General features: G+C 45.0%; 1 pseudogene; it reads left to right on the plus strand.

Moving 5' to 3' along the window:
• Positions 1–16,178: 16,178 nt before the first annotated feature.
• Positions 16,179–16,284, plus strand: LOC129695937 (U2 spliceosomal RNA; annotated as a pseudogene).
• The last annotated feature ends 10,766 nt before the right edge of the window (positions 16,285–27,050 follow it).

The raw sequence follows: 27,050 nt of genomic DNA on the forward strand, positions 1-27,050 counted from the left end.
TCAGGTAACACCTGTGGAAAGAGAAAAAGTCAGTTAACATTTTGTGTCCCAGACCTTTCGTTGGAATGTTTAAAGACAGAAGATAGGCACAAGGAATTGCAGATGCTGTACTCTTGAATGAAACACAAAATGCTTGAGTTTTTGGTCGGTATGGGTAAGTTGGGCCATAGTACCTGTTCCCGTGTGGTATGACTCTATATAACTGGGGAGAGACCAGACCAGGAGAGAAAGGATGATGTCAAGATAGGAAGAATCTCATATCATCCTCTATCCCACATCAAGAGGGTCCAATGACCTTCTGCTTCTTCCTGAGGTTTTTGGAAAATTAACTCCGCTTGTCTCTTCACAGATGCTACTGAGAGCTTTCAACATTTCCAACATTTGCTGATTATGTGTGAACTTGTTCTATGATTTTCTGTTTAACTGTATGATGTTTCCTGAGACCGGGGGGTGGCAAATCAGAAAGAGGAAGCCATTTGTAATCTCAGACAAAAAGTAATGCTGCCAAAACATTAATTCTAATTTGTTTTGGAAATATGCGATTCATTTGACATTGAGCAATCCTTGTTTGCATGCTATTTGGTGAATTAACTGGTGTTGCAACATTTTTCATGGATTATACTCATAATTGGAGATATCGAGTTGAATTAGTTTGATGGTACAATGTTGACAATGTGAATTATATTGATGAAGGGGGAACTGAAGACCAGAAACCTGAAGAATGTAGAGGAGGCATGAACTGAGGAAGTTAATTGCAAAATAATAATTCAGGGTACTCCCCATCCTGTGTCAAAAATGCATTCATCCACCATCAGAAATTGATTCTGATGTATCATTGTCGTATTCTTTTCATCTCACTCCGCTATTGTGTGGTCAGCAAGGGTAAGGTGATAAATTTAGTGTTAACTTATTTTGAAACTGGACTGGCTCCATGTTGGAAATTGTTGACCAATTTTAATTATAGTAAGACTGTTCAAATTCTCTTTACTTAAGGGCCTGTCCCACTTACGTGATTTTCAGCAAATTGTCTGCGACCCTTCAAGCTCGGGGGCACTCGCCTGAAAAACCGTGAGCTGGATCGACCGTCAGCGCTGAACACGCACCCAAACACATCGCAAAGGCAGGGGGCCAGTGAAAGCGGGGGAGCGCTGTCTGAAATTCACACTGTGCAAAGCCAAGGTGATACACGCGATGAACAGGAAGGTGAAAGACGGCTGGCACAGGTTACGGCACGTCCTTTAAAAGGGGGGGGGGGGGAGGGGAGAGGAGAGGGGGGGGGGAGGGAGAAGAGGGGGGGGGGGGGAGGGAGAAGGTGGGAGAGAAGGGGGGGAGAGAAGGGGGAGAGGGGGGGGGGGGGGGGAGAGAAGGAGTGGAGACACTTTTAAGAAGCCAGACAACTTTTAATAAGCCAGAGATACCCAGTTGTGAACTTTAGCAGGCATTTAACATTACCGGTCGGTCTTCCTTGGTTCTGAAAAATTGTGCTTCCTTTTTTTCCCCCCAATGAGCCAATTAAAATGCCCAGTCAGCAAAAGAGATTATTTATGGCTACCTCGACTACCTACAACGACATGGCGACCCCATTACCACTGCACTACGAGTTCAAAAGTATTGATTTTCGAAGTATCGACCAAACTGAGGCCGCGAGTAGTAACCACTATGCGGGAATTTCTCTCGACCATGAAGGAGGCTTACCAGAGACCACCTACGACCATGTGTCGACCATGCTGTGAGCTTGTGGCGAGCGCACTCTCCTAAACTCGACAATAAGGTTGCCATAGTGGGACAGGCCCTTAACTAACACACAGAATCTTTATTTATGTTACCTAACAGTGCTCCATATTATATAAGGCCAAAAATAGTTTTGCTGAAGGGTGATTAATTTTGTGTGGCATTGTTTTGTAAAACAATAATAAAATTGGCATTTATTTTGCACTTGTTATGGCCTAAGGACATCTTAATGCATATTACAGCCAATTATATACTTTTGAAGGTATTCTCAGATGAAAGGTAGGAAATGGAGCGACCTCTTGGGACACAATATATTGTCACATCAGATTATCTATATTTTATAATACTAGCTATTTCTATCTACATGTAACTAATACTCTCATCGTCTGTCTGTCTGTCTGTCTGTCTGTCTGTCCGTCTGTCTGTCTGTCTGTCTGTCTGTCTGGCCAAAGCTGTACATGATAGCACTACAATGTTTACACCACCTTACTCACAATTGTCCTGTGGTGGTTTGTGTCAAGTTTCGTTCAGATTGATGTTATATTTCACCAGTTATTAACATTTTTAGATTTACAAAACCCCAATTTGAGAAAAAATTCTTCCCTATGCTTACAGCTATGAAGACGTCACAATGGGATTGTAGCCCTGCTTGCAACATTGTTGCTATCCAAGTACACTGAGTCCTGCAAGCCCTAACACGTGCAAATGCATTTTTTTTTAAAAGTCACAGTACACTGACTTCTGCTAGCTAGCAAGTGCAATTCGATTTTTTTTTAACGTTTTAAAATGAGGGAGGGTGAATAAGGTGAAATAAGCAGCCCCTGAGCAGTTGGGTGCGATGGGTGAGTGGTGGAATATTGCATTAGGGGAACGGGTGCGTGGTGGAATATTGCATTGGGGGAATGGGTTCCATTGGGGGACCATGCCTCCCATGTGACAGAGACCCAATGGGTCCCACTTGGTCTAGTATATTACTAATACTCTCATCTTATCTGTGATCTTGTTTGTTTGCCAGCTTTTCATTTTCTGAACTATGCCAAAACGGTACACAATACCGCTAAAATATTTGCACCACCTCACTCACAATTGTCTTGCTGTGTAGGGTATCAAGTTTCGTTCAGATTGATGTTATATTTTACAAGTTATTAACATTTTTACCTTTACAAAATCCCACTTTGAGAAGGATTTCTTCAAATCTGCACTGGCAGTTCCCAGCTATGATGTCACAATGGGATTGTAGTCCTACCAGCTACAATGCTACTATCCCAGGACACTGAGTCATTGGCAGCAAATGACCTTCAGGGGAAGAATCTGCCAGCCTAACCCAGCACATATGTGATTGCAAAGCCTTTTAATTGCTCTCTAAATTGAAAGTTTAATGTTGGCCTTGTCGGTGGCACCTACATCAAATTAAAGTTTAAAATGAGGGAGGGTGAAAAAAGGAACCAATCTGCACAGTTGGGGGCTATGGGTGAGTGGTGGAATATTGCGTTGGGGGAACGGGCAGCATTGGGTGACCAGGCCTCCTGTGTGACACTTGGTCTCGTATTTTATAATACTAACTGCGGAAAAAGTGTTGTTCAGATGCTACAAGTAACTCTGGTTCTTCTTCATAGTAGTTCCATGGGGTCTTTTAAATTCACCAATTAGGGCAGGTAGAGACATGTTATCAGAATCACAAAGAATTTGTCTGCCTTTTTTGTATTGGCTTTGAATCAGTTCTGACAATTCCCTGAACAATATATTCAAAAAGATCTAAAATTGTTTTCAAAAGCATGGTTATCCTGGCATAACACTAACAGTACATTTCATAACCAAGGGCATTTGGTATAAATTGAGTCAGAAAAACTTTTTTACAGAATAAAATGAAGAGAAAGAAGCAGGGAACAGAGTTTAATTGCACTTGCATTGTAAACTGCTGTAGTCATACTATGTGGGCTCCCAGTTTCGTATTACCTGTTTTAAGTTACCATGCAGATTAAGATACTTAATGAAATATGTAGTCAGAGGTCTTGACATAATGTGGGGAACAGTGCTAAGTACATTTTTCATTTTGTTTAGGCATTGGATACTAGTCTAATGATTGCTAAACTTTGAATGCATTCATGCTTTTTTTGGTTATAAACATTACATCTGAAAAATATTCACTATAGCCTGATGCTTTTTCCAAGTGTTTTCAGTTCTTAGTTTGTTATACATTTGAACTCGTTTTTGTATTTCATATTTGTGCCTCACCAATCCACTCTCCCACCTCAACCCTCTTTCCATCCATCATCAACCAGTCTGAAAATGAAGAGACAGTGCTGAATGGAAAATTAATTGCTCATTGCTTCAACATTGCTCATTCAGTTGGTTGAAATTAATGAAAAATTGAAAAGAAAGGCTTTTCTATTTTGGCAAAAAGCTTCAAGTAATTAATCTCCTGTTCCTCTTTATGAATGTGTGATCTCTGTCCCAGTGGTAAATGAAACAATGTGTGAGAAATGTCCCGAGTGCCAACTGAACTGAGGACATTTAATTGATTGATGATTTTTCTCCAGTGATCACGTGAGCTTATAACTCTTAGTAGAATGGTAATATTTACACTGGCACTGAAATACAATGAAGCAAAATATGGTCCATTCACAATTGGCTGGTCATTTCTTGGGTACTTGATGAACCTGAAATGAACATGAAATAAATAGAAACTCATTTTTATGTTAATGCAACACCTGTCCCTTTACCTCCCCCCTCGACTCCATTCAAGGACCCAAGCAGTTTTGCAATCCTGAGCATGCCCCATGCACTGGGTATTTGCAAAGTGTGAAACTTTAGTCCATTCTCCCACCTCAGTGATAACACAATGATGCCAAAATCACCATAACATCTTTGCATTGGTGACAAATGTGTAGAAGTGGTTAGTATTACAATAAATACTTGATGAGCATAAGGTTATGTTGCATTTAATTCCCTGACATGAAATGAAATGAAATGAAATGCCTTTATTTGTCATTGTAAGCACTGCATACAATGAAATTGTTATTGCCACTCCATTGGTGCATAATATACAAACATAAAAACACAGGAGACAATTTAAAAACAATGTTAAAAACTAGGTATCAAGATAAGTAAGTAATCAGTACTGCACATGGTGATAGTAAAGTTCTAGGTGGGTAGCAGCGAATAATACTGTTATTTTTTCATATTGAATGTGAAGATTGCTTTGGGGAAGAAACTGTCTCTGAGTCTGGAGGTGCGTGTTTTGGCTGACCTGTAATGCCTGCCAGAGGGCAACTTCAAAAAGGTGGTGGAGTCTTTGATGATTTTAGTGGCTCTGCTGAGGTAGCGTGATGTGGCAATATCCTCCAGAGAGGGCAGTGGGCAGCCGGTGATTCTCTCTGCTGTTTTTACCACTCTCTGGAGCGCTTTCTTATCAGCAGCAGAGCAGCCTGCATACCACACTGACATGCAATATGTCAGTAGACTCTCAATGGTCGCCCGGTAGAAGGCCACCAGCAGCTTCTTCTTGGTGTTGTGCCTCCTGAGCACTCTCAGGAAGTGTAGTCTCTGTTGTGCTCTCTTGACGATTGCAGTGGTGTTGGCCGACCAGGAGAGGTCCTCGGATATGAGGGCTCCTAGGAATTTGAAAGTCTGCACCCTCTCCACACATGCCTCATTTATGCAGAGCGGGGCCAGGTCTGCGTCCCATTTCCTCCTGAAGTCCAGTATTAGCTCCTTTGTCTTTGTGGTGTTCAGTGTCAGGTTATTTACTGAACACCACTCTGGCAGTCACTGTATCTCGTCCCTGTATGCTGACTCGTCCCCCCCTGAGATCAGCCCGAAGACAGTTGTGTCGTCAGCAAATTTAATAATTGTGTTGGAAGGGTGGGCATGCGTACAGTCATGGGTGTATAAGGAATAAAGGAGTGGACTCAATACTCAGCCTTGGGGTGTGCCAGTGCTTAGTGTGATGGAGGAGGAGATGTGGGGGCTGGTTTTAACTCTCTGAGGGCTGTTTGTGAGAATGTTTGTGATCCATGTGCAGATGGGGGAGTAGAGGCCTAGGTCAAGCAGTTGAGTGATGTCCGGAATGATAGTATTGAATGCTGAGCGATAATTAATGAATAGCATCCTCACGTAGCTTTCCCGGTGTTCCAAGTGGGTCAGTGCGCTGTGAGTTGCTATGGCGATGGCGTCCTCAATGGATCTGTTATCTCTGTGGGCAAACTGATTTTCGTGTTCGTCTTCGAAGTCTGAACAAGTACTTGAGAGTCTTGAAGGTACAAACAGAAAGCTTTATTACATTATTTCAAAGCTGGCAGGAAGACAACTAAAATTGCTGCAACTCACTGTTCACAGACAAGATAACTATATGCAAGACATCACGTTCAAGAAGGAACTGCAGATGCTGGAAAATCGAAGGTACACAAAAAAGCTGGAGAAACTCAGTGGGTGCAGCAGCATCTATGGAGCGAAGGAAATAGGCAACGTTTCGGGCCGAAACCCTTCAACAGTAACAGTAACCCCGAAGAAGGGTTTCGGCCTGAAACGTTGCCTATTTCCTTCGCTCCATAGATGCTGCTGCACCCGCTGAGTTTCTCCAACTTTTTTGTGTACAAGACATCTCCCTTTGTCCTGTGCAGCCCCACCTACTGCACGGGTGGAACAACAGGTCCTCCCACCCCACACAGTCCACCAAACATCACATTCCTCCTAGGTACACAAAAATGCTGGAGAAACTCAGCGGGTGCAGCAGCATCTATGGTGCGAAGGAAATGGGTAACGTTTTGGGCTGAAACCCTTCTTCAGACTGATAGGGGGTGGCGGGGAGAAGGAATGAAAAAGGGAGGAGGAGGAGCCCGGGGGCTGGGGGATGGGAGAAGACAGCGCGAGGGCTAAGGAAGGGGACTCCCATGTCTATCTGGACTACACTTCTTCCCACCCTGCCTCCTGTAAGGACTCCATCCCCTTCTCCCAATTCCTCCGCCTACGCCACATCTGCTCCCAGGATGTGGCGTTCCACACCAGGACGTCTGAAATGTCCTCATTCTTCAGGGAACGGGGATTTCCCTCCCCCACCATAGATGAGGATCGCACCAGGGTCTCTTCCATACCCCGCAACACTGCTCTCTCTCCCCATCCCCGCACTCGCAACAAGGGCAGAGTCCCCCTAGTCCTCACCTTTCACCCCACCAGCCGTCACATACAACAAATAATCCTACGTCATTTTCGCCACCTCCAACATGACCCCACCACTCGCCACATCTTCCCATCTCCCCCAATGTCTGCCTTCCGCAAAGATCGCTCCCTCCGCAACTCCCTTGTCAATTCTTCCCTTCCCTCCTGTACCACCCCCTCCCCGGGCACTTTCCGTTGGAACCGCAAGAAATGCAACACCTGTCCCTTTACCTCCCCCCTCGACTACATTCAAGGACCCAAGCAGTCGTTCCAGATGCGACAGAGGTTCACCTGTATCTCCTCCAACCTCATCTACTGCATCTGCTGCTCTAGATGTCAGCTAATCTACATCGGTGAAACTAAGCGGAGGTTGGGCGATCATTTCGCCAAACACCTCCGCTCGGTCCGCAAGAACCTACCTGATCTCCCGGTGGCTCAGCACTTCAACTCCTCCTCCCATTCCCAATCCGACTTCTCTGTCCTGGGTCTCCTCCACTGCCAGAGTGAGCAACACCGGAAATTGGAGGAACAGCACCTCATATTCCGCATGGGGAGCTTGCATCCGTCGGGCATGATCATTGAATTCTTCCAAATTTGTTAGCCCTTGCTGTCTCCTCCCCTTCCTTAGCCCTCAAGCTGTCTCCTCCCATCCCCCAGCCCCCGGGCTCCTCCTCCTCCCTTTTTCCTTCCTTCTCCCCGCCACCCCCTATCAGTCTGAAGAAGGGTTTTGGCCCGAAACGTTACCCATTTCCTTCGCTCCATAGATGCTGCTGCACCCGCTGAGCTTCTCCAGCATTTTTGTGTACCTTCGATTTTCCAGCATCTGCAGTTCCTTCTTGAACACATCACATTCCTCCTTTCCAGTTTGGACGTCTCCATTTGGCTGGACCTCGCGTCACTCTTTTTTTCCAGCCTTTTTTGCATTTCACAACTCTTGCTAAAGGCTCAGAATCAACAGCGTTTTCCTCAGTGTTCTCTTTTGAAGAGATATCAGTATTTACTTTATCTGTACGCTGTTCTTTCAGCAGTTGGCTGTAGTTTTTCTAGGCGGTCATCCGCGTTTTGGATGCGAACGCGATTGATCTTCCTTGCCGTTCAGCGCCGTTTGTGAGATTACAGCTCCGTGACCATATGGCGATGCATCCGCGGCCAGCGAGATCGGCTTTGGTGGGTCATAGAGAACAAAACGCACCTTCTAGGCGAGCATCCCCTTCAACCTGGTGAATGCATGGTCACACTCTTTGGACCAGTGCCATTCAATGTCCTGTTTTCGCAGGTTATTCTCGCACTTGCTGACCATGTTACAATCCGTGGTCGATGACAATGCCATAGTTGATCCATTGTAGATCAAGGCGTTCATGTCAAGCCTGAAAGCATGGACCCAGTCGATGGCGCACAGGGATGTACCTTCTTTACCAACGACGATCAGCGGCAACATCTGTGTCACACCATTACAGGAAACGACAAGAGTGCATTTGCCTTTCGTGGGAATGGGCTGTCGTCCATATCCGAAAAGATAGATTTGGCCGGTTTGGCGATCCGATCCTCTCCCAGATGTCCTGACCCACTAGCGATACAGCCGCACCAATGTCCACCTGGAACTGTAGATTGACGGTCGAGACCTGCAGCAAAATCCTCGTCTTGTCGGTGATCGTAGACACACCGAGCACTTCAATAGAAATGATCTCCGCGATTTGGTTGACTGCGCTTTGGTTTTGCGCTTTCTTGTCCTTTCTCCGCTGTCCTACAGATTGACACACTGCCTGGAGATGACCTTTTCGGTAATAGGCATAACAAATGGACTTGATATACGGGCACACACAGAGATGATGAGCAGTCGAGCCACACCGGTAGCAGGGTTTTGATCCTCCCCCCACGGGGGGACGGCTCTTCTGAAACTATCCCACCTTCTCCGGATTTGCTCTGGGTCGATCAACTGGTTTCTAGCATTGCAGACGAGTTTGACAAACTGTATGCACCTCCTGAGGGAGCTTTGATGCTGTTTTGCCAGCCATTTTGTGCAGTTCTTTACTCAGCAGCGCGGCCATCTTAGCACACTGCAGCACATTCTTCAATGAGGCATCCGATTCCTTGAAAATTGCCTGATGGATGCATGAGTGCTTGCAACCCATGACCAGTCTATCCTGCAACGAATTGTCTTGGCACTTTTCGCAGCATTGAGTTTTAAAATCACATGCCTTGGTGCGAAGTTCGGCAAAAAATTTGGTAATCGATTGCCCTTCCTGTTGCACTGTCCTGTAGAAATCAAGGCGAGCTGCGAGGAAATTTCAACTTTCTTCGAAATACAGCTGCAAAACCGTTGTGATTTCAGCATATGAGGCTTCAGTTACTTCTTCTGTAAGTAAATTTTGAAGCAGCGCAAATGTTTCTGGAGACATCGACGGACACAAGAGATCCTTCTTGCTCTGGTCAGTCGTGATTGCCATACTTTCAAAATAAAACTCAGCTCGCCTTAAATACGACAACGACCTTTCTTGCTCGGGATCAAAATGATCGAATTGCCGGGACATGTTAGTTTGAGCACTAGGAACAGCAATCAAAAAAATATTTTTTTAAAAAAGACTCTTATCTGAGTCTTTGGACGCATTCTGAAGAATCCCACTTCTGACACCACTTTTGTGTTTGTCTTCTAAGTCTGCACATGTACTTGAGAGTCTTCAAGGTACAACAGAAAGCTTTATTACATTACTTCAATGCTGGCAGCAAGACAGCTCTAAAATGGCTCCAACTCACAGTTCACAGACAGGATAACCAAAGACTCCTCTAGTATCTTTGAGGATAACTATGTTCAAGACATCTCCCTTTGTCTTGTGCAGCGCCACCTACTGCACGGGGGGAGCAATGGGTCTTCCCACCCCGCACAGTCCACCAAACATCACTGATGTTGGTTGAAGGAGGGAGGTAGGCTGGTTCTGATGTGAGGCAGGACTAGTTACTAGAAGCACTTCATAATCACTGGTGTAAGTGCAATCGGTCTGTAGTCATTCATGTCCTCAGGGACTGGCTTTTTGGGAATAGGAATGATAGTGGCTGACTTTAAGCAGGATGGTATGATAGCTTGTGACAGGGAGATGTTAAAAATCTTTGTGAAGACCCCAGCGAGTTGGTCAGCACATGCCTGGAGTACTTTACTCGGTATTCCATCAGGCCCAGCAGCCTTACTTGGATTCACTGACCTCAACACACGCCTCACATCCAGTTCCTGTAGTGTGAGTATGTGGGTGTTAGAGGTGGATGGAGGCAGTGAGTCTGTAGCAGGCCTGTCAACCTCAAACTGGGCAAATAAATGGCTAAGCTCCTCAGTGTCAGCATTTACAGTGCTGTTGGTACTGCCTTTATAGTTGATTATGTGCTGTAACCCATGCCACACTCTCTGTGGGTCGTTGTGTGACAGGTGGCCCTCGATCCTCCTCTTGTAGGCCACCATGGCCTCCTTTATACATCTCTTCAGGTCGGCTCTCACGGTGCTGTCCCGGCGCGGTCACCTGACCTGAAGGCGGTGTTGCGGTTTTGAGGAGTGTTTGGACCTCACTCGTCATCCAGGGTTTCTGGTTGGGAAACACCCGGATGCGTTTATTGACTGTGACGTTGTCAGTGCAGCTTTTAAAGTAAAAAAGCACAGTGTCTGTGTATTCCTCCAGGTCCCCTTGATCGAATAAATCCCATTCTGTGTGATCAAAGCAGTCCTGCAGCTGAGATAGAGCCACCTCGGGCCGAGTTGTGATGGTTTTGTTACTTGGCTTTGTTGTTCTTCTGAGGGGGGCGTATGCAGGAAACATGAGCAGTGAGAGGTGGTCTGACTGGCCGAGGTGAGGGAGAGTTGCAGTTCTGTAAGCATGTTTGATGTTTGAGTAAACATGGTCTAAAGTATTTTCCCCCCTTGTTACACAGTTAACATGCTGGTGGAAGTTGGGAAGTACTGTTTTCAAACTTGCTTGGTTAAAATCCCCTGCGTGTGCACCGTCAGGATGAGCTCGCTGTTGTTTGTTTACAATGGCTAGTAAGTAGCCGAGGGCAATGTGGCTTAATGACATGGGGCTTAATGACTACGTGTGGTTCCAAAGCGAGGACAGCAATGTGACTGAAACATTATCGATGGAAACTATTTTCTACCATTCTGTTCACAACTCAATGCACCAGTTAGTTGGAATTCAGTGCAGGGGGTGAACATTTAGCAAGATGAACTGATGGCCATTGTGATAATGAGTGTCATTAACACAAGCAAATATTTTAAAGAGATACTTTGATCTATCTTTTTAGCAATAACCTGTCATGAGAAATTACTTTTGCACAGACATTTATCAGGATACATGGCTCTGAAGGTTATAATTTAATATAATAGATTGGAATCCCAAAGGTTACTTATGGTGATTGCTGAGCCTTATAAAACAATTCTTCCTTGTCGAATGGCACTAACCACCTCAGAGGTGATTTAATCATTTAAAGTAATCTTTGAAGATGAAGTGCATACTCTTTCATCAGAGATCTGACTGCATTTGCCTTTGAAGAGTTGGATTGGAATTGACATATAGTGGTGATGTCATTGATTGTAATCTCTCTGACAATCATGTAGTTTCTGTGATGTTGTTAAATGTTTATCCTCTAACCATATTGCAATATTTCATCTGTTTGAATATCTAACTCTACCAAAAGCAATGATAGCCACTTCAGAGTGATGATGTTTTGCCATGTCCCCTTATCCATTGACATTAAATGGCAACAGTAAGTTTCTTCCAGACTGGTGCATTTGTCATAGTTTGGGATGGAACTGTGGAGTATTCTGCTCTGGAGAATTGCCGAGCAATTTACTTGTCCCTGAGTACTTGGTCCAGAGCATGGCACCAGCATTGTGCGCTAATGCTCTTCATAGACTGCCCCTGGCACTCGCTATTCCTGACAGGGATTTTCCTCAGTGCCATCCTCTTTCCTCTGGGCTTCTTCCCTTGCTGCAATCCCTCAGGCACAGCTGAGATTTCCTGGTGGCTCTGTCATGCAAGATCAGCTGATGATGGGGGTGAAATCATGTTACCGAGTGGTAGATACTGATATATGTTACTACATCTTACTGACCATCTGGAGTGGAGCAGTTTGTAGGATCTAATGTCATTCTCTAATAGAATCCTAATGGTGACATGAGTTTCATTTTACCAATGCTCTCCTGAAGTAGATGACACAAAGAGTAATCAGAAAGCATGGAAAAGGAGATAGTCTTGATCTACCAAAATCCAGCTTTCACTGGACTCCCTATTAACAAACAGATCATGTGCACTTCCTGGCTATTTAGCATTGACCATAAAAAATGTTTTGCATGGTCAACTACAACTTGAACTGTGAGGGAACAGTAAGCTTGTGATTCCAAATGGAATTATTGCAGGTTGTTCTTGACTGTGAGATGGAGTGTGTGAACATGTCCTCAACTAGGCCTCTCCTAATGGCCTCTCCTATATCAGCATCACCTGGTGAGTAAGACAATTTGATTAATTCTTTGAAATATTAAAGTTGTCAATTATCCTGTATCCAGAATAGGTCTTACCTTTGCAGTGCCACTGAAGAATGGTTTATGATATAGTGGACAATTTGGGGTCTTAAGGCATTTGTACTTCTGTTGTCCGTGTCCTTCCAAGGCAGGCATGGAAGCAATTGCTGCCAAAGAAGCCCTGATACTTTTCTAAGCTGCTAAGCTATTTGCAATTAGTGCCAGTTGTACAACACTGCAAGTTCAAAAATAGTTGTTCTTAATACTGCTGTAATGAATTTACCATTTCTTAAAGGTGGAGAAAAAAAATCACAAGAAACGGAAGCAGGAGAATATCATTCAACCCGTTGTGTCTGTTCTGCCATTTAATGAGATGCAGTTGATCTTTTATCTCAGTGCCATTTTCTGCATTTTTCTCTTGATTTCCTTCATATCAAAAAAGTACATCTTTGTCTAAATTGCTGACCCTTGTTTGATGACTGTGATCCCTAGTTATCAACACTCATGTCACCAGAAGCAATAACTCCCCATTTACTTTATTGGGCTTCTTAAGAATTTTGTATGTTTCAAATAAATCACATCTCATTCTCCCAAATTCTACTGAGTGGAACATAACATGCTTAATCTCTTCTTAATCAAAGCCTTTGGAGGGATAGAAAAGCCTTTTTCTGCACTGTACGATTCTATCAATTTTTAATACCATTAAATCAAAATGAGCCTGGAATTGCAACATTATGGCAAGTTGGTTTAATTGACAGAAAATAGTAGCAACGTGAACTGGTCTGATTACTGAGGTGTTTTCGAGTTCAGATTTATTTAATAATTTTGTTCAATAAATTTGCTGAAATTTACTTTTAGTTGCCTTATTCTTTAGGTATGGACTATTGAAACAAGAAAACAAGTTGATGAATTACTACCCAGTTTACAGTTAAAATTGGCCTTCAACCTGAAACCAGACTTGATATTGATAAATGAATCAATGGCTCAGAAAATATTCTTATACCATGTCCATATTTCACATTAAGACACTAAATGGTAAAATAGAGAAACTATATTTAAATCAGAAATGCATGGAAGGAGGTTATTGAATGGCAGTTGGTTTTATATATGTTCAAGTTTCAAGGAAGGTCGAAGACATAGGAAATGTGATTAGTAAAATGTAAAATGTAAAAGGCTTTTTAATGTTAATTACACTTAAAAAATAATTATTTACCATTATTTTTGGCATAATCAATTAAAATATAATAACATAGATTTACAGGAAATTCTGTCTTTTTTTCCCATTGAATTTTAATAAAAGGTGAGTCATGCAATTTGATGAATTCTTTGAAATGTTTAAATAGTAATGGTTATGAGATTAAGATTTGAATTACTGAATGCTCCTTCCATGAAAGTACATAGAACAGTAAAGTACAGGAACAGGCCCTTCAGCTCACCATGTCTGTGCCGAACATAATGCTAAGGCCTAATCTTGTTTGCCATCATTGCCTGTGGCAGATTGTGCTTCCTCAGCTGCTGCAGGAAGTACATCCTCTGTTGTGGCTTTTTGAATGTGGAGTCGATGGTGGTTCCCCCCCCAGCCGCCTCATTTAAGGTCCTTGAAGATGATGGTTCCTAGGAACTTAAGAGACTCCACAGATGTGACTGTGGTGCTGTTGATGGTGAGTGGGGTGAGGGGAGGGGGAGCTCTCCTGAAGTCGACTTTAGCTCAAAGAAGCTCAACGGTCAGATTGTACTGGTATTCCACACCTCAGAGTCTAGAAAAATGCATTCAATCAATCTTTGATAACAGCGTAATGATGCCTTGACTCCAGCATTGACCCGAGCTCGCAGCAACAACAACCCCTATTCTCCCACTTCAACTTTGCCAAATCTAATTAAATGTTATAAATACCTCTGTTTTATGCTGATCCCAGGTGATTACTGATGAATTAGCAATTCACAGACAACCCTCTATTTTTTGTATTTGATTAAAAAATGACTGAGTTCCTAGAAGTGAAATCAACATTTTAAAATTCCTGGTAAAATGTGATATCTTTCTTGGCATACTGTTCCCTGGCCATTCCCTTATAAACCAAGTATTCAAAATCACCTTTCATACATTGAGTGGTATTCCAGTTCACAACCTCGAATGCAGACTCGGTTGTACTACCCCAAAGCCAACTTTCTGCCTCAGATTGACTATTATGTGGTCAGACACTAAAATTAAGTAAAAACTGAAAATATACCTGCAGATCTTGGAAATTTGAAAAAAAAAACTGAAAATGCTGGGAACACTCAGCAGCTCATACAGCAGATCTGTATTTCCACGATAGTTTAGCATTTGATTTAACTTTATCCAGCATTATCCTGTATCCTATGCCAAAACCCTTGATAATTGCAGAATCATTTTGGAAAACAAAGAACACTTGTGATTTTACTTCGGAGTCACGTGAGTGACTTCGTGAAGAACCCCGCTTCCACGCATGCGTGCCATATCGCTACACGCATTGCAACGAGTCACACAGAGGGGAACGGTGTTCCCCAAGCGGGAGAATTTGAAAGTCGGGAACAGCAGGTAAGAGACTCTGCGTTCCTTTTTTCTACTTACCTTTTAGGTGGCTGCGGAAAGCTGGCGGGGGAGACCCGTGGAGTGCGAGCAGCCGGCAGCAGCAACGGCACGAGTTTCCCTGGAGGGGAACAACCTGTGCCCGACTTTGCTCCCGCACCGGCAAAATTCACTTCTCGGCCGGGCGGGAAGCAAGCAAAGAGGTCCCGTATGCCAGTCTCAAGCGAGACTGGCTTGGAGCAGTCGCTAGCGGCCAGCGTGGAGGCAGCAGGACAGAGAGCAGAGACCAGCGCTGTAAGTACCTGGGGTACACAGCAGGGCTGGAAACGCTCAGCGAGTGCAGCGGCACTAATGGAGCTAGGAACTGGACGTCCGGGCCGAAAACCTTCTTCAAAAGGTAAGCACCGGGGTTGGTCCAAGGGGTCCCTAGGTACAGCCGGGTTTTACCGGCTGCGGAACTGCCGCGAAGGACCAGGGCCGTGAACTCCGGGGTCGGTCCGAGCGGCTCAAACCCAACACACAGGGAACGACGTGGGAGCACTCCGGAGCCGACACAGCCCCAAAGACCGACGCTACATGGGCCTGGGGCTGTGGAACAGGTAGGAGAATTCCTTACCTTTCTTATTCTTTCCAGGAAGGCTGACGAGCTGCCGTTTCTACAGCAGCAGTCAGCCAGCAACGGAAGTCGGCACCACTGTCTCCCAGAACGGGAGCGAGTGCCAACTTCACCCCATACGGGGTGAAGGGAAAAACAGAGCCAACAACCCACAAAACAGTGGGTTGTATTAGGGCTCTGGCACTTTTAAAATTAACGGAGAAGGACCAGCCCCTTAAACACCGGGGTCGGTCCGAGCGGTTCAAACCCGACACGCAGGGAACAACGGAGAATGAAAAGTCGGGAACAGCAGGTAGGAGACTCTGCGTTTCCTTCCACTTACCTTTAGGTGCAGACATGGACTGGGTCCATGTAAGGTGCTGGCAGCGGCAGGAGCACTGGCAGCGGCAGGAGCAGCAGCGGCAGCCGGCAGCGGTAGGAGCAACATGGGCACATCGATTCCCGGAGGGGGAAAACATCTGTGCCCAACTTCGCTCCAGCACGGTGAGAAAATTCATTTCTCAGCAGCAGCAGTAACGGCCAGCGCCGAGGCCAAGGACTTTGCAGTGCAGTTGACTGGCTGCAATCTACCACAAGGGACCAGTAATGTGAGTACCAGGGTCGGTCCCAGTGGGGTTTTAGTTACAGTAATCGCTTCTCGGCCTTTTGGCTAAGATCAAGTGTAGTATCTGTTCTTATCAGTTTAATATCTGATACGTCCCTTATCTAGGGACCATATATTAAATAAAAACTATAGTAGCTGTTATTATCAGTTTAATGTCTTATATGTCCCTTATCTAAGGACCTTATAAGTAAGAGTGCCTAGAATTGAGGGCATTAGAGTGGGGTTGACCGGCTGCAACGACCACAAGGGGCCAGTACCGTCAGTACGGGGGTCGGTCCCAGGGGTCTAAGATAAAGGAGCAGCCAGGAGTGCTGAGAGCGTTGAAGCCAGGTTAAAGAAATAGATGGAATCAGCTGTGCCAGTTATCCTCCACACCGGCCATATCCACTCCACGGAAGGAAGGACAAAGCTGGAGAAGGAGGACCGTGGAACAACGGGCAGCCAGCAGCAGCCAGCGGCACTTGGATCATCCATAGTGGGATCAGCTGTGCCCGATGTCGGCCCCGCACCGGCCAGATCCAGGCGGCCGAACGGTAAGGCTAGACACAAATCAAGCAAGGTAGTGGACTCAGGGGGTCCGACTTTGCATAAAACCGCCGGCAACCAGCGCCCGAGAGGGCTGGAGCGGGAAGAAGCGGTGTATGGAGCCTTGCTCCAACGTGATAAACCCACAGCAGTACCTCTTTGAGGGCTGCACAATGCTTCTACCCCATCAGAGGGGAGCACTGTGGGTCAGTTCTGGGTTGACTTGCAAGAGGGGTCCGCAGAACAAAAGACAAGTGGGCAGCAGTTAAGCCCCACATGGGTACCCCGTGCGGGACCCTAGAGATCTCTAACTCTAAAAAAGAGTAGGCAGGACCCTGATGGGCCAGAGCCTGGTAATACAGCATCCCATGATCCTAACACAGCAGGGACTCTGCTGGACATGGTGGCTGATTACTTTAACCAAGTCAAACATGGGTAGACTTGGATCCAGGATGGCAATAGTATTACTATATGTCTGGCCACAAACGCCAACAAGGAAAATTTACAGACACTGGCCAGACATCTGCCACCTGGCAACGGTGAGGCATTACAGGTGCCCAGTGTAAACCAATGCATTTGGCAGCAGATGGGGACGAACATCAGGAACCAGGACCTTAAGATCCACAGAACCTTAAAGGGATTGATGGAAGGCATCGTAGCATACACCCGCACCCTGGACTAAACGTAGGTAACCAAAAGACCATCAAGACGCACCAGCTCTGTTTAGTAATATGCAATATGACCTGAACTACACGTGGAAGGCGGCCATTCAGCCAGCACTGGGACCCCAAAATATGCTACCATTTGCAAATAAAGAACCGTGTGTGGACAAAGCCAAGACACTGGGGCTCATCAAGGCCAGCGCAAGGGCCTATTTTGGAGCATGATGCCAGCCACAGGCAAGGCCATAAAAAATGTGGCTCATACCAGTGGCAGTGCCAGAAATCAATATTACCCTGGAAGATGCGGAAGACTCAACCTCCCACATAACTCCGAACAAGAGATATCAAACCAGAACCTCCTTTTCAAAAAACCAAGGAAATAACACAACCACCGGTAACCATGGAGGTAGGTGGGTGGGGTTTTTTCTTCTGTTAAAATAGGGACCTACGATGGTAGGGGAGGTTGCAACACTACAGTTATGTATGGTATATAATCACTACAGATTCATATAATCTCAGCAGTATTCAGGGTTATCTGATAGGATTTACTCATCCCAATAACCACAGTACAACATACACCAGAAGGGCATTTTGTCCTTACCTAAACCAAACAATTCTAAAACTAGCTTCGCATTGTTATGTAAACAAAGCCATAGGGTGATGTATTTCCCCCGTTCGGCCCCATCAATGGGGTACTAGGGAAAATTCAACTACACTCGGCATCTGGAATTCTCAGAGTACCCGACTGACCTTCAAAATCATGGTATTCGGTCATACAGGGGATGGTGTTACAACCATGTTCCCTAATGAACATAGAAATAAAAAAAAAATATATATATATATATATATATATATATATATGGATTTATCCAGTGACTGGAGGCAGTCATCCATGCCATAAGACTATGGATTTATTGATTTGTAGAGTCTAAAAGACCCACTACACGGCTTTCGGCTGTCAGACAGGACGATGAATCTCATCTCATCTGCACTAAGACTGTCAACACGGAAGCAGTACCTTGGACACATCAAGTAATGGGGCATATACTGCTTGGACAACAACCTCGACCAAAGGCCAAGAACTTTCTGGCCGTATTGGAATTTTAACAAGCCTCCATTATGATAATCGATGGAGCTACAGTGCCATCAATAGTGCCACAAGTGCACTCTCCAATTACCTATCACAAGGAACGGAGCGGCACGAGGTGGGAACGCACCCCTGGTAAGAAAACCAGGTACTCCGAAATCTGGGACGTGGGTGTCGTTTCTCAATATGCTGAGGAGCTTGTAGCTCATAACAGCGTTGTCACTTCAGTAACAGACCAGGAAGATGGTTATGCTCATGGTGTTATTTACCGCACAACAAGTCCAGCCATTAAGCAAACTGCGCCTGGACTCCCTGATCATCTCACCGAGAAACTGGTGTTGTCATACAGGATTTAATAAAAGAAAACAGATCGGTTTCCTTGGGTCAAGTGTTTGAATTTATGGTACACCCATATGGCAAACGACTGTGTATAGCAAGACACATCTAACAATACATAGAATATACTAAGAACATTCGAGGTCAGGAAATGGAGTTGTTTATCTCTTACAAGAAACCGCATGAAAGGGTTACGACTCAAACTATATTAAGGTGGCTCAAATAGGTCCTAAAAATGACACTAATGTTTTAACTCTCATTCCACCAGGGCTGCAGCAACATCCGCAGCAAAAATTGTACAGGTACCCACAGACCAAATCCTCAGAATGACAGGATGGTCATTCAAAAAGGGTTTTCCACAGGTTTTATAATAAACCAGTTATTTTTTGGAGCCATCATTTGTATTAAGAAAACATTTTATGTCCAACAAAATAATTGCCCGAAAGGTTACAGGGCTATGATTCTCAAATCTTAAAAAATGTTATATAATTTTTTCATTATACCACACAACTCTTTGTATAATTGTGTTTTAAAATTACTAATGATGCTCTCTCCCAATACCCAAGGCAGTTGTGAAGCATGGACTCGTTCCACGGCATGAGGTCACAGAGCTTTGAAATCTTCACGAAGTCACTCACGTGACTCCGAAGTAAAATAGTAAGATTAAACGAGAACTTACCAGTTTGAAGTTTGATCTGTATTTTATGAGGAGTTACGATGAGGGATTTCGTGCCCTCCGCTCCCACCCTCTTATGATCATATCAAAAACTGGTATCTCTTTGATAATCTTACTATGTTAGATCATTATAGGTTCCTGTGACCTCACACCGCTGCTTTGAAGAATGACACGCATGCGTGGAAGCGGGGTTCTTCACGAAATCCCTCATCGTAACTCCTCATAAAATACAGATCAAACTTCAAACTGGTAAGTTCTCGTTTAATCTTACTATTTTTCTTCACTGTCTTATCTCCCCCAATCTCACCATCAGCAGCAAGGAAGGAATAGGTTAAGGTCCTGTCAGATCCCACTGTTTTTCTTTCCCACCATGTTGCACGGCAAGCAAAACATCTCTCAGCCTTCTAGAGGTTCTGTCTCCCATCATGGCATGACATCCACTGCTACTCTCTTGAACTTTCCTTTCTGGCACTCAACTTTTGCTGATATTGTTCATTAACCAGTTACCTTTAAATCTGCCATTATTGCAATGCCCATCCTTGATTTCTCCATCCCCGTAACCATGGCCCTGTTTCCAACATGCCTCCCTTTCAAATTCTGTGATGCATCATCTCGCATATCTCAGTGCAGTCAACCCATCAACTCCAATCCAGAATGAACTATAATTTTCAGTTGAATATGGAGAAGTCATTCCCTTTGGGCCATTCACAAACATTACTTCTGGTCCAGTAAATCCAGCTGCCTCCTGACTGCTGTCTCAGACTGTACATCTATACACGGTCTTGACATTCTGTGTGATCCTCAGCTAGGTGGCCAATCTCTTATCTGCCAACATGCACCTCTGTAACATTACCATTCTCCACTCCTACTCCAGATCACCTGTGCCAAGCTCAGAACCATTTGTTTCTTTGACTCAGCTACTCAACAGCTTACAACTAACCCCTAATCGTCCAACAGAACCCTGAACTTATCAAAACCAAGATGCTGTTATCGTAATTGTAATCAAATCCAATTTATCCATCGCCCCAAACCATTTTCCTAAATTGGCTCCGAACATACTGTACGCTCACTTGAAGCTCACATTCTCATATTCCAATCCTTCCAGAATCTGGTCTCTTCCCATTTCTATAATTTCCAGTGCTTGAACTATTTAATAACTCTGCTCTCCACCAACCATTGCATCTCAAGAGTCAAGACAAGTGAGTTTTATTGCCATATGTTCCGAAAATGAACATTGACATTCTTACTTGCAACAGCACATATGTAAACACAATATTCAGGAGGGACCATAATAAACAACAACAAAACGTTCAATAATAAAAAACGATATAGTGCAAAAACCAAAAACAAAGCCCAGAGTCCCTGGTGGAATCATAGCAGTTCATAGTTTGGAGTTAAGTTAGAGTTTGTAGATATTCCCTACTCCCTCTGCCCAAACATGAACACTCATGCTTTTGGCTTTCTTGGTTCGCTCTGGATTTCCTTCACTTCCTCTTCACCTCTTAACATTTCTCGTTTAACAGCCTCATTACCTTTGACAAATTAATTAGTCCTTGTGCCTACCTGATCCAGCTTAGGAATAAGGAAGCAAATGGGTGATTCCAGAGCCTTCAGCATGAAACCTACACAACCACTGCTGGTTTGGCAGATCAATGCATAATCGGAGAAAGTGTCCTTCCATTTATTTAAGTGTTATAGTGGGTGAAGATGGAAACAAGATGTGAAGGGATGTTGTGCTTCATGAAGGTTTGCAATCTTACTGTGGGTGTACAAGGCTGGTCCAAACATATCTCCCCTTCCCATTGCTGGAGTTACGTCAATTGGTTCAGGGCAATTTCAGTGCAACATCCAGACCCTTACGTGAAGCATTTAAACTATCAAAACTCTAGGCTTGCTCTGAATTCTTCAGGATTTAACTTTGATTCTCGTGGGCTCTGTTCGCCTTCTACTGATTAGACCACATTTGAAGTTTCCTGTGCAGTTCACGTTGCCTCATGAAGATGGATGTGTTTAGACTGGAGGGGAAGCAGAAAAGATTTGTCAAGATGTGGTCTGAATTGGAGGAATTTCATTATGGGGATAGTTTAGATAGGCAGGGTGGCTGCATTCACTGGAGCAAAGGAGGCTGTGGGTGACCCGATAGAGGTATGCAAAATTATAAGAGGCATAAATATGGTGGATGATCAGAATCATTTTCCATAGTAAGGGCAACAAAAACAAGTGGGCATAATGTTTATGGTGAGAGTAAGGAGTTTTACGGAGGAATCGAAGGGAAATAATTTTACACCGTGAGTGGTTGATATCGGGATGCTGCCAAAGAGATCATGCACACTACACATTGGCATAAAACCATAACCACTGCTTTCGATGCTCTCGGTGTGGCCACATGTACATCCTTAATTGCCAGACTGAGTCCATAGGCAAATTGGAGGAGCAGCATCTTATATTCCGCTTGATATTTTAGGTAGCTAACCCACAAACAACCCCCTGCCCCCTCGTTTTCCCCAACTCTCTTCCCTGTTCTCCATCTGGATGCACAGACATTACCTACAAACCTGCCCCCCTTTCCCCTTCTCTCTGTCCCCTAGTCCCCTTCTACCCATATCCCTTCTGTGGCTTCATGCTTCATGCCTCCTGACTTCATCCCCATACCTCACAGCCTTTTGTCTTTTCATCCCTGGCCTTTGATCAACCATCTACGAACCAAATTCCCCTTACCTGTATCCATATATCACTTGCCTGGCTTTTCCTATCCCCACTTCTCTTCCAACTTTCTTCCCCGCAACTACAATCAGTCTGAAGAAGGGTCCAAACTTGAAATGTTGCCCAGCCATGTCCTCCAGAGATGCTCCCTTTCCCACTGAGCTACTCCAGCACTTTGAGTCTTTGTTAAATGTAAACCAGCATCTATTGTCCTTGTATCTACACCACACACTGGGGCACCTAATACAGCCACTGCCATACAGTGCCATAGACCTGGGTTTCAATATTGACCCGTCTGTGGGGAGTTTGCATGTTCTCCTTATGACTAGGTGGCACTCCAATTTTCTCATACATCTCAAAAACAAAGATGTTGGTAGGTTTAATGGCTACTGAACCTTAGTCAAAAGGTGATTAGTGGGATTTGGGAGGATTTGAGAACCTGATGAAACTAAAATGAGATTGATGTAAATGGGTGGTTGATATTCAACGTGGACTCGGTATTCCATTGGGGTTGTTTTCATAATGTACTTCTCTCAAATCAGTGAATCTACATTTAACAGAAATTTAGTGAAGGATATAAATAGGCAAAACGCAGAAGATCACTGACCTAATGCAGGCAAAAAGATTAGTGTAGATGAGTGAAAAGGTCAGCATGGACGGTGCATCGAAGGATCACTTTCTGTATTGTACAAATCCATGACTATGGCTCAATGAAAAAAAAAAAGAATTGGGTCAAAAATAAAAATATAAATTTCCAATGCAGCTCTGGTGAAATGTTATAGAACTATTTTATGAAGCAGATCCTTTTTATGGGCAGGATGGCTGGAGGCAGAAGGTCATGCAATAAATCCTCCAGAACTGTCCAATTAGAGTTGGCAATCTAATATGTACCATGGCATTTCCAGTTGTAAAATCAGTAAATCATCCAACTTGCAGTCAGCGGTGTGACAGGTTAGTGTAAATTACAGGAGGCTGAATGATACTTTCCAACCTGCTAATATGATTGTCAGGAACTTCAAGTGCCACCTCAACCTACGTGACACCATTAACACTTCCGAAGTTGTATTTCAAATCCCTTGACTTCATAAATCAAATGTGCAGCTTCGAGTACCGATAATGAAAATGTGTAATTTCACGGGAACCTGGCTCTGTTGAGGGAAACATTCACTCTTCACATAATAAGGTAGCTGAGGTGTGAAGGTTTTTTTTAAATTAAAAATGGTAAGAATCAATGTATTTCTCTGCTTGAAATATCTGCAGCTATAAATCATCTTTAAGACCAACGTCTGAAATGTAAAGACATTACACTGAAGAGTTCATTACAATAATTCTTGGCAATCAAAGAAATAACGAGGAAACTAAGGGCTAGGAAAGGAGGGACAAATTATGGTTGCATTCTTCCCAAATTCTACAAACGCAACTGCCAGGACAGACCAATTGTTTCTGCCTGTTCCTGCGCCACATAAGTCATCTCCAAATGCCTCAATTCTATCTTGTAGCCCCTTCCTACCTACATCTGAGATACTGCACATGCTCTTCAACACTTCAATAACTTTCAATTCCTAGGACCCCGATGCTTCATCTTTACCCTGGATATCCAGTAATTTTGCACCTTCATTCCCCATCAGCAAGGTCTCAGGGCCTAGGTCCTCCTTGAACAGAAACACAATCAGTTCCCCTCTGCTAACCCACTCCTCTTCCTGGAGTTTCTCATCCTCAACAACTTCTCTATTTACATATCCCACTTTCTCCGTTCAAGTTCACATTTATTGTCACATGCACCAATTGGAACAGTGAAATTTGAGTTACCGTACAGCCATACGAATAAAAAGAGCACAATATACAATAGTGTTTAATATAAACATCAACCACAGTGGAATCAACATTTCTCACTGTGATGGAAGGCAATAAAGTTCAGTCATCTTCCTTTTTGTTCACCCATGTTCAGGGTCTTTGTATGGGCCCCAACTTTTATGGCTGCCTTTATCGTGGTTATGTCAAATAGTCCATGTTCCAAATATACACTGGCAGCATCTCCTAATTCTTTCTCCACTACATTGATGATTGCATCTGGTCTGCCTCCTGCACCTGGGAAGAACTTGGTGATTTAATTAACTTTAAACCACTAACTTCCATCATGTCTTCAAACTTATTTGAACTCTGACACCTCTCTCCCTTTTCTTGATCTCTTTGTCTTCAGGACAGAAGACAGACAATCAATTGACGTCCACTATAAACCCACAGACTCCCAGTTATCTGGACTACATCTTCCATACTGTCTCTTGCAAAGATGCTATACCTTACTCTCAAGTTTTCCGCCTCCACCACATCTGCTCCGAAGATGAGGCTTTCCACTCTAGAACATTGAGATGTCCTCTTTCAGCAGTAATCACAATGTCCTTGCCTGCTGTTGTAGATGGATCCCTCACCTATGTTGCCACTGTACCCTGTGGTTCTGCGTTTGCTCCCCCTCGACTCAGACAGAATAAGGATAGAGTTTTCCTGGTCCTTATCTATCACCCCACCAGCTACCGTATCCAATACATCATTCTCTGACATTTCTGTCACCTTCAACATGATCCCACCACCAGTCATATCTTCTCATCCCCACCCCTTTCTGCTTTCCACCCTTCCTCAACTTCTTGGTTCACTCATCCCTTCCCACCTAAACCATCCCCATCACAGATAGTTTTCCCTGAAACCGCAGTAGACGAAACATCTGGCCCAATACCTCCTCCCACACCTCCATCCCGGGACCCCAGCCGTCTTTCCAGGTGAGACATGCATCTCCTGTAACCACATCTACTGGATTTGGTGCTCCCATGGAGCCTAAGGATCTGGTCTGGTCCAAGGAGGTGCAGAAGGCGTTCGAGGGGGTTAAGACTGCATTGGCCAACGCTACTATGCTAGAACACCCTTGGGCGTCAGCCCAAACGGCCCTCACTGTGGAAGCTTCCAACGTTGTGGTAGGCGCTGTCCTTGAGCAACGTATAGGTAGTCGCTGGGTGCCACTGGCATTTTTCAGCAGGCAGCTACGAGCCCCCGAAGTTAAGTATAGCGCTTTCGACCGGGAGCTTCTCACACTCTACCTAGAGATCCGCCATTTTCGTTATTTCCTGGAGGGGCGCGCTTTCACCGCATTCACAGACCACAAGCCACTCACGTTTGCCTTGATCAAGGTATCTGACCCCTGGTCTGCCAGACAGCAACGGCACCTCGCCTACATTTCCGAATGCACGTCCGATATTCGGCATGTAGCAGGGAAGCTGAACATTGTGGGTGACACGTTGTCCCATCCAGCGCTGCCCGAAGTTTCAGCACTAAGTCTAGGCGTAAATTATGAGGAGCTGGCTGCTGCCCAACAGGCAGATGCCGGTATGGAGATTTACTGCAATGCTGAATCACGTCTCAAGCTGGCTAAGGTACCTTGCGGCGCCGCTGGCATGCAAGTCCTTTGCGATATCTCCACGGGCAAAGCTCGTCCCATTGTCCCGGTTGTTTGGTGGCGTCGGATTTTCAACACTCCACAGCCTAGCGCACGCGTCCATTCGCACCACCTCTGCCTTAGTCGCGGCAAAGTTTGTCTGACATGGGCTAAGGAAGCAGGTCACCGCATGGGCCCGTTCCTGCATCCCATGCCAGACTTCCAAGGTGCAGAGACATGTGCGCCCGCCGGTATAGGATTTTGCCGTCCCGGACGGCAGGTTCCTGCACATCCATGTCGACCTGGTGGGTCCCTTGCCTTCTTCGCGCAGGGCTACTCACCTACTGACTATCGTAGACAGGTTTACCAGGTGGGCGGAGGCGATACCGTTAACGGATACCTCTGCCGAGGCATGCATGAGTGTTATTGTTTCGAATTGGATCGCTCGTTTCGGGGTTCCCTCCGATATCACTACCGATCGTGGGGCCCAGTTCACGTCCTCCCTGTGGTGTGGTATGGTGCAGCTGTATGGCGTAAAGCTGCATCAGACCACCAACTATCACCCAGAGTCCAACGGTTTGGTTGAGCGTTTCCACAGGCACCTCAAGTCGCTAAAGTCACGCACTGCCAGACTCAAGAACAGCTTTTACCCATCAGCAATCTTGGAACTGAACTCTGTCTCGGGAGCGGGTTATGGGGAAGGAGGGGGGGTGGGAGACACTGTTAATTTATGTTAATTTATATAAATGTGAATCCATGGGTGGGTTTGGGGAGGGAGAGAGTGTAAAAAGTATATGTGAATGAAATTCTTTTAAATGGAGAGACACAGTAATCTCGTTGTATGTGACACAGGCAATGACAATAAAGCATTGTGATTCTGAAGTCAGCATTGAAAGCTCGACTCACCGGCCCAGATTGGGTCGACCAGTTGCCTTGGGTCCTCCTAGGTATCAGAACCAAGCCTAAGGAGGACCTCAAAGTCTACTCGGCCAAGTTGGTTAACGGCTCGATTTTGCAAGTTCCTGGGGATTTCCTGTCTGTCCCCCGGGATCAAGAGGTCCCGGTTTCGGCATGGTTCGTCTGCGGTGCATATTCCTACGATGTTACGTGATTGTGCGCTTTGGTTTTTCTCCGTGGAGATACCACTACTCGCCGTTACAGCGGGTGTACGAGGATCCGTACAGGGTGCTGAGTACTGGTGCCTCAACGTTTACGTTGCACATGGGTGGCAAAGGAGGAGTTCGTCTCCATGAATCGCCTTAAGCCAGCACACGTCGACGAGGATAGCCCAGTGACAGTGGCTACTCCGTGGCGTAGAGGTCGTCCACCAGCCGTTTTACCGCCCTCTGCACCTGTTACCCCCAGTCATGTTTCTCCGGTCCCTTTTGTTACGCCCGTCCCTCGTTTGCGTTCTTCGCGTCCCTCCGGTTCTGTTTTTCCAGCCCCTACAGTTACGCTCGCCCCGCGACCTCGCACTACGCGTT

The sequence above is a fragment of the Leucoraja erinacea genome, chromosome 3 (genome assembly GCF_028641065.1).
Source record: "Leucoraja erinacea ecotype New England chromosome 3, Leri_hhj_1, whole genome shotgun sequence".
Classification (NCBI taxonomy): Eukaryota; Metazoa; Chordata; class Chondrichthyes; order Rajiformes; family Rajidae; genus Leucoraja; species Leucoraja erinaceus.